Source organism: Canis lupus, chromosome 12 (assembly GCF_003254725.2).
Source record: "Canis lupus dingo isolate Sandy chromosome 12, ASM325472v2, whole genome shotgun sequence".
Taxonomy (NCBI): domain Eukaryota; kingdom Metazoa; phylum Chordata; class Mammalia; order Carnivora; family Canidae; genus Canis; species Canis lupus.
This window is the reverse complement of record NC_064254.1, coordinates 1,976,438-1,987,550: the sequence shown is the minus strand read 5'-3', so window position 1 is coordinate 1,987,550 and position 11,113 is coordinate 1,976,438. Positions and strand designations below refer to the sequence as shown.

General features: G+C 36.7%; 1 protein-coding gene across 1 annotated transcript in view; it reads left to right on the top strand.

Moving 5' to 3' along the window:
• The first annotated feature begins 2,297 nt into the window (after nucleotides 1-2,297).
• Nucleotides 2,298-11,113, top strand: part of TSBP1 (testis expressed basic protein 1) — a 155,717-nt gene continuing 146,901 nt past the window's right edge. Inside the window, exons 1-4 of the mRNA XM_049091970.1 lie at nucleotides 2,298-2,304; nucleotides 5,584-5,604; nucleotides 9,479-9,517; nucleotides 10,091-10,111. The gene's annotated coding sequence lies outside the window, so the exon portion shown is untranslated. The remainder of the gene's footprint in view (nucleotides 2,305-5,583; nucleotides 5,605-9,478; nucleotides 9,518-10,090; nucleotides 10,112-11,113) is intronic.

Here is an 11,113-nt window from a genome sequence, read left to right as displayed (position 1 = left end):
CTTAGATCCCTTTTGCCATGTAGCCTAACATATTCAGGTTCCAGGGATAGGGATTAGGATGTGGACATTTAGGGGAGAGATTCTTCTATCTACCACACATATGCCTTGGAGAAAAAAGAAGTTACTTTGGTAAACAACACGGTGAACTTTGTCATACTGTCTCTTTATTTCTTGATATTGAGTCCTGGATGATTTCCCTCAGATTTACCATTTGTGAATTATTTCTTCAGTTACACCTATTCTCTTTGTTTACCCACCTAATGATTTATAATATAATGACTCTATTTTCTACATCTGCTTTCATTTTGTTCTTTGTCAAATATAGTTGGTCCTGATTAATGCTGTTTTTGCTTTATGGATTCTAGTCCTTCTTTCATATCTTTGAATATGTGAAAAACACTTGTTTGAAATTCCCTTTGAATCCTTCTTTTTATATGTGTAGTCTCATTTGTTGTGGCATCTATCACTGCAGTAGATTTCCTTAAATGTGTTTCAACTTATATCTGTAAGTTCATTAGTTGTCATTTGTTTGAGTTCCTCATAAACTTCCTATTGTGCAACAATCCTATTAATTCAGTTTCTCCCCTATATGAGAGGTTCAAATGTGGGCCCTATACCTGAACTTGGCTTACAATGAGAGTTCTATTCATTGCTGGAGACTCAATTTCCAGCCATAGCCTGGTGCAAATAGATCACTTCCTGGCAAACCCTGACAAACAGATATGAATGGTTCCAATTTCACAGATAGTGCTTTTGTGAGATATACAGAACAATTAGTTCCAGGTTCTTCCATGGCATGAGACCTATGGCCTTAATTTTTGCTCCTGATCATGTGTTGAAAAGCCAACCTCCCATTAAGATATATGGGTGATGAACCTTCCTTTAAGATATATAGATGATGGGTTCCTTCTTGATAGATGGCCCTTGGAGACTTCCCTTCCTAGGTCTCAAGTTCAGTTTTATGTTTTAAAACTTTAAAAATTGAGGGATCCCTGGGTGGCGCAGCGGTTTGGCGCCTGCCTTTGGCCCAGGGCACGATCCTGGAGAACCGGGATCGAATCCCACGTCGGGCTCCCGGTGCATGGAGCCTGCTTCTCCCTCTGCCTGTGTCTCTGCCTCTCTCTCTCTCTCTCTGTGACTATCATAAATAAATAAAAAAAATTAAAAAAAAAACTTTAAAAATTGAGGCACCTGGGTGGCACAGTGGTTGAGCATCTGCCTTCCGCTCAGGGTGTGATTCCAGGGTCACAGGATCCAGTCCTACAACAGGCTCCTCGTGGGGAGCCTGCTTCTCCCTCTGCCTGTGTCTCTACCTATCTCTCTCTGTCTCCCATGAATAAAAATCTTTTAAAAAATAAAAATAAAACTTTAAAAATTATTAAGCCCAACTTTTCCAAGTAACTAGAGGAGAGGGTGAATATCCATCTTGACAACAAGCCCCTTTTATCTGCCTTGACTCTATCTTTTAATATCTAGGAGCATCCTGATTTTGTTTTCTTGTTATTGAGTATCCTTATAGGACCCAATGACTTTTGAGAAGTAGAAACCCCCTGTTGAAGCTCTTATGTAGTAGATCTTTTGGGACAAAAGATCTTTCAAACAAAGGGGAAAAAAGAGAAACAAAATAGAGAGAGAAGAAGAGGAGGAAGGTAAGTAGAGAAAGAAAACAAAAAGAACAAAAGCAGCAGGATAAGGAAAGACAAAAGTCACAGGAGGAAGAAAAGTTTCCATGGACTAAGAAACTAGCAATTCTCATAAACATTGTTATTATCTTACTAAGAGATCTTAAAAAATAAATTGCATAGGTTTTGTAATCCTACCCTGCCCTATCAGAATTACTGTAGAATTATACAAAAACCTAAAATTTATACCCCAATCTGTAACTGGATATCCATCAGCCCTCCACATTGCATTGCACCTGATAATAGAAAATGGAATGTGACCCATTGCTGTCCTCTTTCCCACAACCTTTTCCTCATATAGTAGCTATGGAATCTTAGGTTCTCCCTGAAGCACAAAAATCTCATTTTTGTTTGTTTTCTTTTAGCACTGTCTCGATCAAGTATTGGTAAGTTCCTTTAGTTTCCTCCAATTCAATTCAAGGTGTTCCAGGGTTTGAATGGTAACAATGGAGGAGGTGTTTAATGCTCTACCTCCCTGAGCCTTGACTGACACTCAGGGGTTAGTGCTTCCAGGGATACCCTGTTCTGATACTCCAAAAATGAAAAAAAAAAAAAAAAGCAACAAAAAAATGCCAGACAACCACATAACCTTTTTTGTGTTTCTTTTCAGGAGAACAAAGAGGTAAGTTTTTTTTCTCTTTCTCAAATCTGATTCCCTTTGTGCCTTAACTCTGCCTAGCCTTGTCCTTCATCTTTTCTTCCTTCTCATCATCGAACATTTTATCTGAAGTTAATGAAAAGTCCACTGATTACAAATGAAGATAAGATTCAAATGGTTTTAGCTGGCTATGATAGTTTCAGCAAAACCAAATATCTTCTTTGACTCAGAAGCAGGAGGAAGGAAGGAAGAAGTTTGTGAAAAGGGCAGGGAATAAGAGTAAAGGAGAACTGTAATTAAAGAAGCCATGTTTGTTGAGTCCATATTTACAGTTATTACAGGTAAAAAAAGTGACATTGAGGATATTGTCTAACTTACCCAAAGGCACATAGTTCATAGAATAAAAAACTGAGGTTTCTAAACACCGAGCTTTTGAGTATCCTGTGCTTGTCCAACTATCCCCAGGACACCATTAAAAATATTTAATTTTTCAATTTAAAGTATCTTCCTGAAAAAAAGTTTCAAGAAATTTAGGACATTATGCATATGCAAAAGATATTACTTCAATTTTTAATATGAAATTCAAAAATGCAAAAAAATGTGAATTAATATAAATCTCAAAATTATTTTGCTAGTCTGATACTGTGTCAAAACTGCATCTGATGAATAGGCTGTTTTATTACATAGATACATAATATGTATATGTAAGAAAAAATATATATATACATCTTGAAGATAACCTTGGAAAACTATCAGGCTCAATATTTTATTACTGTTATAATCAACAGAGTTTTTATTTTGTTTTGCTTTTTTTAATTCAATTAAGTTACAGAAGGATAATTTATGATAGGAACAGAGTAAAATATCTTCAGGTTGACATGTGCTAAATAATAAACTCAGATCTTTAATTTCTCCTGCAATATTTGCAGGCCCTGTGGTACATGAGTATGAGATAAAAAAAAATAGCCATTCCTCAGAGGGCTGCAAGAGACATAGTACTTTAAAGGACAATTGGGCTTACTAAAACAAAATAATGAAGAGAACATGTGGAGAACTTAAAGATATGGGAGAATTTGCTGATATGAATTCCAGACAGCATGGTGTGCTGGATATTAGAGGGTAAGAAAGAAAATCAGACTAGGAGCTATGCTAATCATTATGATAATATGCTCCTTAAGATGAGATTTATCCCCTAATGGTGAATAAGGTAAATGGATATGTGACACATACTGAATTAATCTCAGAGGAAGGTGAGTAATTAGTTGTTATACATAATATTTAGGTGAGAGATGTATGGGACCATTCACTCCGAAGTTTAATATCCTGTGTGGTCCTAGAGGATGAATGAGGCTCTCTTGAGAGGCCATTCTCAGAAGCATCTCAGTGGACTATGGTAACTTGGGGAAGGGCTCTCACACCAGGAGAACGAAGGGCTTGATTCTATTATTTCTTTAAAAATCTTAAACCAACACAGTGTCTGAGGCAAAGGAGGTTATGGTCCATCTCCCCCATGCAGGTATACACAGGTATACATAGATAAGGATTGCAATTTGAAACAATGTTATAATAATATGTATGGAGTATGTTTCCAGGCTCTGTCCTAAGCACTTTACATCTTCACAGAAATCCTATGAAATAGATATTATTATAAATCTTGTATTTAAAATGAATAATCTCAGGCACAAAAAATTAAATGACTTGTGCAAGGTAACATAGCTATTAATCAGAGGAACTGGGATTCAAATATCTGGTCACCCACTGTACTTCAGAAGACTAATCAGGACCTCCTTTCTAGTTCCGTGAGAATTATATGTTTTTTAAACCAATTAATCCAGATTCCTGTGGATTTTTGCCATTATTCCTCAGTGTCAACTCCAGGAACAGTATTTAAGTCTCTTTTCTATTTCTCAATTCAGGAAAAAGAGAGTAAGCAGGAGGTAAAAAGAAAGAAGTACATAGGACAACTAACGAAAGTTTAACCAAGACTTATGTCTTCAAAGTTCCCTTAAAGAGTTTCAACCTTTACAAAGAAAAAGTAAATGGCTTCCCTGCTCATCACCAGTCCTCCTCTGTCGCAGCACAAATGTATTGTATCCGTACACTATCTGTGACCAAAATCACAGAGGAGGGCAGTGTGAAAGCTTCTTCCTGAAGCTTTTCTTCAAAGGGGATTAACTCTGATGCATTTAAGCAATCGACCTCATGAATTTATCTGTGTGTTCAACTAACACAGTTTATAAGGGAATTGAGCATATTTCTAGTTGTTTCTCTGCCATGAATCCTTGATATCTGGGACCTTGTTTTCCCTGTCTGACCTTTCCTGGGCAGGCCCTAAATTTAGAATGTCAGCCTTTTTGCTTTTCTGTTATCCTAGATTCTATCAGCTAAGGATGAAAGGCAGAGGAATACAGGACTTCAGTTTGTGGATTTAGACTAAATGAATTATTAAAAGTTGAGCTGAACAGAGCATTGTTAAACCCTGTTCTTTTAGAGATTAGTTAAATAAGGTTCCAGAAGATGGTGAAAATGATCTAAGATCAGACTTCACACAGGAATTTAACCTCCAACATAAGGCAAATAAGACAAATGCTCAGCTTTCTTCCACTGAATATAGTGGGGTTCATTCTATAGTAGCTACATACTGATAATCCTGTCATGATTTAATAATACTAAAAGTTCCACAAACCTTTCCTATTACTTAAGACACTTTAAAGAGGAACATTCCAGAGATTAATAAAAAGAACCAGAGAGAGAGAGAGTCGATATATAGGAAAGAAATTTACTTCTAAAGGAGTATTCCAGAAAGAACGGAAGGAGAAAAACGTATGGGATACAGGAGAAAGTGCACTGAACTTTGAATCAGAAAAATTGAAGGTGAAAACTGCATATATTTTTTTAACATGCTCAGGCACAGACCTTCCCCTCTCTCAGCCTCAGTCTTTTATTATAAAATTAGAATCTTTCTAATATTGCCTTTCTCTGTTTCTTGAAGCTGTTACATTATGGAAAGGAGATTCTCCAAAATAAGAAGAGAAAAGAAAGAGGGGAGATTGGAAATAGGGGAAAAGAGAGGTGCTGAATGAAATCAGAATATTGAAAATACAGTAAACCTTGAGACTCTCCTGAGAATTTCACTCCTAGATAGTGCCCAAGGGGGAGGAAGATTTGAGACCTGCAAGTCTGGTAACCCATGTGCCTTCTGGGGAATGGAGGGTACAATTTCAGGAAAGACTCTTGGGAAATGGGTGGATTACTTAAACCATCAACTCTAAACTTATTTGAATATTTGTTATTGTTCTTTAGCATTACTGCAAGGATCCATAGGTAAGTTTTTCTTCTTTCAAAATCTGGTATTATAGGGCCCCTACACTAGGCAGAGGACGTCTCCCTGCCTTGTCTGGTCCCTGCTATGTCAAAGTAACAGCGCTTGAGGCTCATCGTTCTTCACCTTCTCCTTCATTAGTTATCTTACTGACAACATGCTCACCTGTCACAGTTTCTCCCTAAGACAATGAAACACCCCTTCTTGGTTTCAAGCAAATCCCTGCACTCATGTCATGTCATGGGACCTTATCTCCCTGCCCCACCTTCTCTTCAGCAGTCATAGCTTCTTCTCTTCTATAGCTTTGATTTTTCCTCTTCCATTAACTCCCTCTCCTTCGAGTACAGAGCAGGTTTGGTTTTCTTCCATCCCAACAGTTTCTCCTTGGACTCTGTGTCCCTCTCTAACTACATCACCCCCACACACACCCACAAAGAAAGAAATTATATGGTTTACTTTGGCTGTGTGCTTGGGAATAAATTACTGTTCACCTCATTATTGAAAATAAGCATTATGTCCCCATGAATTGAGAGTGGTATAATAAGAACTATTAAGAACCACTTTAAAAATAAGTTTACTTGTTAATTAATGTATTATAAATATACAAAGAGACTGTTGCAGATGCATGCTCTGGAGCTAGGCTGCCTGGAGTTGTATGCCAGCTCCCTATGTACTGCGTCTTTGAACATAAGCAAATTATTTAATTTCTCATTAAGCTTTTATAACTAATTTCAACTACCAGTTGTAAAACAGAACAGAACAGAAAAGTGAGGGGTTGTAGAAAGCATGAATAGAGAAAGAAGAAAAATTGAGGTGAAGAAGCTTAAATCTGTCTCCTGGAACTGATTTCCATTTATTGCGAAAGCAAAATGACCACATTTTCTAAACAAAGGGAAGATTGAAAGAGGAATGAGGGGCAGAAAAGTAAGGAATTACGGAAAGTGATACAAAAAAAAATTAAAAATTTAGGAAGAGGTAATTCTAGTTGACAGATTTTTTTCTTCTGAGCTATGTGTTTCTGATAAAATTTTTCACACTGAATATTATATTTTTGGTCATTCTTACAATGATTAAAATTACTTCTTGCTCAAAGATCATTATTTCATAATTTTCTCTAAAAGTATCTAAAAATTACTCCAGGTGCTTCACAACCTGAACTAGTTTGTAGAATTACAGGGTTTAATTAAATGTGACCCAGCCAATACCTATGATTAAATTAATGAAAAAAGGTATTCATTTGGTCTATCTCAAGCCAGGCCACAGTTGGTGGTGATGCAAATCTCACATTGTACTGCTGTTGAAGTATGTAGGGTGCTCACTTAAATCTCTTCCTTTTTCAGAGTAGAGCTCCCAAGTTGGCAGTTCATTAGCCCATTGCCATCCACACATGTGTTCCAGGAGACCAACATCACGTTATTTTAAATTTTGAATTTGAATGCTTCTAGAGAGGGTGTGCACTTTTCAAATGCTCAACTTCCCCAGTATCTCCTATAGCCAACAGGTTCACAATTCACGAGACCTGCTGAGGCAATAAAGACAACCAGTATTTCCATTTAGTAATGGAAAATTTGGTACTCTCTAAGAGAACTAATTCTGATATTTTCATTAGGCAGACTATCCACAGAAGCTATGTCCTTAATCTAAACATACATAATACTTAGTATTTTGGCAGGATGCTCGAGTCTTATAATTAAGTTTTTTATCTGTTTCTTTACTTTGAAAGTAAATGGAAATCTTTCACTGTCATGATTATTTGTCTTCAACTGGGCAAAGCCACAAAACTCTCTGTTCAAAAACTTCCAAAAACATACCATATGTTCCTCTTCTGCTCACCTTTGCCAGTGGCAAATACCAGTAATACAATCTAAAATTCTTCTCCTCTCCAGGGAGTTGCTACTAATTGATCAGAATTAGCACATTAACTAAACTATATTCATCATTCCTGGTAATATTGGTCAATATTCTTAAATCTTAAGTATATGAGAGCTGGGTTTTGTAAATTATCTTTATTTGGTAGTGGGAATGGCAGTATGTTACCTTAGTCTATAACACATAGAAGAGGAACTATCTCCTTTCAAGTGCTGAGATCTTGTCATTTCTGTGAAAAGCTGCTATTTCCCCAAAAACACAACAAACTAGCAAACACCAAGTCATAAATAGACAAGTATAAACTAAATTTAATTATTTTAAGAGAAACAATAGCAAATTTTTCAACTCACTAAACTCTCACTAAATATAATTTTTTAAAAAACAATACTTCAACACTTAAAGTGTTCAACAGAGAAATAAACTAAATAAGGAAAAAAATCTGAACAGGTAAAAGAAGAAAGAGTTAAAAAAAAAAAAAAAAAAAAAAAGAAAGAGTTGAGGGGGAAAGCAAGAGGGGGAAAGAATTTCAGTAAAAATCTCCAGAACAGGAAAATGGAAGTCAAAAGTAGATTGTAGGGATCCCTGGGTGGCGCAGCGGTTTGGCGCCTGCCTTTGGCCCAGGGCGCGATCCTGGAGGCCTGGGATCAAATCCCACGTCGGGCTCCCTGCATGGAGCCTGCTTCTCCCTCTGCCTGTGTCTCTGCCTCTCTGTCTCTCTCTGTGTAACTATCATGAATAAATAAATAAAATCTTTAAAATAAAAAAAAAGTAGATTGTAAACTTCAAATCACAACTTCACACATACACAAAACTTTTGAAATTCCATGTGAAAATTAATTCATCTATACACTTGTTTCAGTAAAGAGGCTTTTCAGGTCTTAAAATAAGATTGATTACTCTCAAGAAAGGAGCAATGGTTCACCACCACTGCCAATCTCACTGCAAGGGCAATGCGTATTAACTAAGGTACTGAGGTAACTAAGGAACACAAAAAGATTTTTTTTAAAAGAGTGAAATCACACAGATCAGCAAACCAAGACAATAGAATGAAATGCTCAAGAAAATGCCCTGTCACTAGCACTCAGAACTTTCCAAATGACAAAAAGATATAAGAGGGAAAAATAGAGAAGGTAGAAAAAAAGTAAACTGAAGCTGAATACTTTAGACACAGTAAAAACTTCCTACTTTACAGAAGAGTTTCATTCTTTTATAGTCACCAAATATTTCTTTTCATAACAATTTTGATAGAACTTAGTTAGCTTTCCTATTCATTATCATTCTTGATTTTTCACTGTAGCCATGCCTCCAAGAAAGGAGGTATCATGTCCATTTTATTTTTTTAAGATTTTATTTATTCATTCATGAGACAGAGAAAGAGAGAGAGAGAGAGAGAGGCAGAAACACAGGCAGAGGGAGAAGCAGGCTCCAAGCAGGGATGCGGGACTAGATCCCCGGAGTCGTGATCAGGCCCTGGACTGAAGGTGGCGCTAAACTACTGAGCCACCCGGGCTGCCCTCATGTCCATTTTAAAAATGAGAGAAGTAGTGTTCCAAAGGTTTAGTGACTTACATAGTCATAAAACTAGAGACTAGCAAAGTAGGACTCTCCGATCTTGGATATTTATTTATTTATTTATTTATTTATTTATTTATTTATTTATTTACTTATTTATTTAAAGAGAGAGAGAGCAGGAAGGGGCACAGGGAGAGGGAGAAAGAGAATCTTAAGCAGGCTTCACACTCAGCCCAACATGGGGCTTGATCTCAAGATCAAGATTAAGAGTTGGACACTTAACCAACTGAGCCATCCAGGTGCCCCTAGTCTTGGGATCTTTAATCTCAAGACTATTTGTACCGCACACATGGGTGGACAGAATGAAATTGCCTACACTTCATGCTCTCTGAAAGTCTAGATCTAGATGAGATTATATTTGTCTTTTTTTTTTTTTTTTTTTGCTTACACAATATTTGTCTCTCATAGTTCTTATCAATTTTCTTTTCATTATAGGTGATGCAAAAACCTTCAAAGCAACTCCAGAACCTTTATGTAAGTTTCTCCTATTTCTCAACTGTTTTGTTTTTGTTTTTGTTTTTGTTTTTTTTGTTTGTTTGTTTGTTTGTTTTTTGTTTTTTTAGCTTCTACCAAGTGCTGGGGTAGGGTTTATAGGCACATAAAAGAGGAGGGAAGGAGACAACTCACTATTATACTGTTCTCCTTTTCCTTTATCAGTGTGAGGAACTGGAGGCTGATTTCAGGATCCCTCTAAGTAACTGATAATTTTTTTATTTAGCAAAGTATAAACTCTGCTAATAAAATTAACAGGTGAAAGGAAAAATCCTATGGTTGGATGAAGTTGTTTACCAAAAACAAACAGAAACTTTTACAAGGATTTCACAGTATGAAGATAGTAAAAATTGAGAACAAGAAAAATAATTTCAGGAAATAAGATCTTATGAGTCTCTTAAGGAAAAAAGGGGAGGGGAGGGGGATGCAGACTTACCCTCTTACTGCTTTCCATGTAAATGTAATATGTAGTAAATGCTTGACCTGAAGCTCCCTGAAATGTACATCCTTCAGTCATGTTCTTGCCAGACTTACCTGTTTGTGTTTATATTTTAGCTGGCACTGCAGGACCCATAAGTAAGTTTCTTTTCTGTGCTTTAATTCCCACGTGCTTTGCTTTACAGCACTGTTAGAATATGTAAGACTCTCCTATTCACAAATTGTCAATTATTTTCTCCTCCTTTATTCTCTATTCTTATTTTAATAAGCTGGAGCCTTCCTGAGAAAGTACTATCACTTTTAAATCTCTCAAAGTCTTGAGATTCAATGGCCAAAAGAAAAGTATTAAGAATAAAAGTGTTAGAAGGGTAGAAAGATCCCTTGCTAGAAATCTCAGTCACACTTGCAAGGAAGAGCAGTGAGTCCTAGCTCACTGACTAAGGGTCCCCAGACTGCTGTTGATGGTTGTGTGGAATGTATAAGCCCTGCTAGTAACAAAGATTAAGTCTGGAAGAAGTGTTCATATAGAAAAATGATATTACAACAAACATCTCTGGCAGAAAAACTGGGAATGAGGGCTGAGTGAGAGTCACTTGATACAGAAAAGAAAAAAAAAAGATAAATGGAAACAGTGACCTATAAATGCTTTGAGATTTTACCAGTCTCTTAATGGCCTGCTGCTTAACGTTAGTCCAAGGATCCACATTAGCATCACCTTGGAGTTTCTAAGAAGTGAAGAATCTTCACCTAACACCCACTAAATCAGAATCTGCATTTTTAAGAAGATCCCCGGGTGGTTTAGAACCATTACTCTACAGGGTTTCTATCCTCCATACCTAGAGAAGAAATAAGTTGAGTGCACTAGCTCTAAGATTTAAGCACCTCCTCCATCCCTTTCAGATTCTCTACAGGAAGAGTAGCCTTAAATCCGATGACAAGAAAAGTGAAATTTACCAAGGTTTCATTCATTTCTTAACATATTTCTATCCATCACTGCTGAAGATATTCAGAGCTTGAGCTCCTGGGGCAGGGCCAATTCTAAAGGAAGAAGAAGAATGATTTGAGGGTTAGGGCTCATGACAGATCACACCCTGTATCTACTCTTCCTGGAGCATTTGTACACATGAAACATGATTAAAA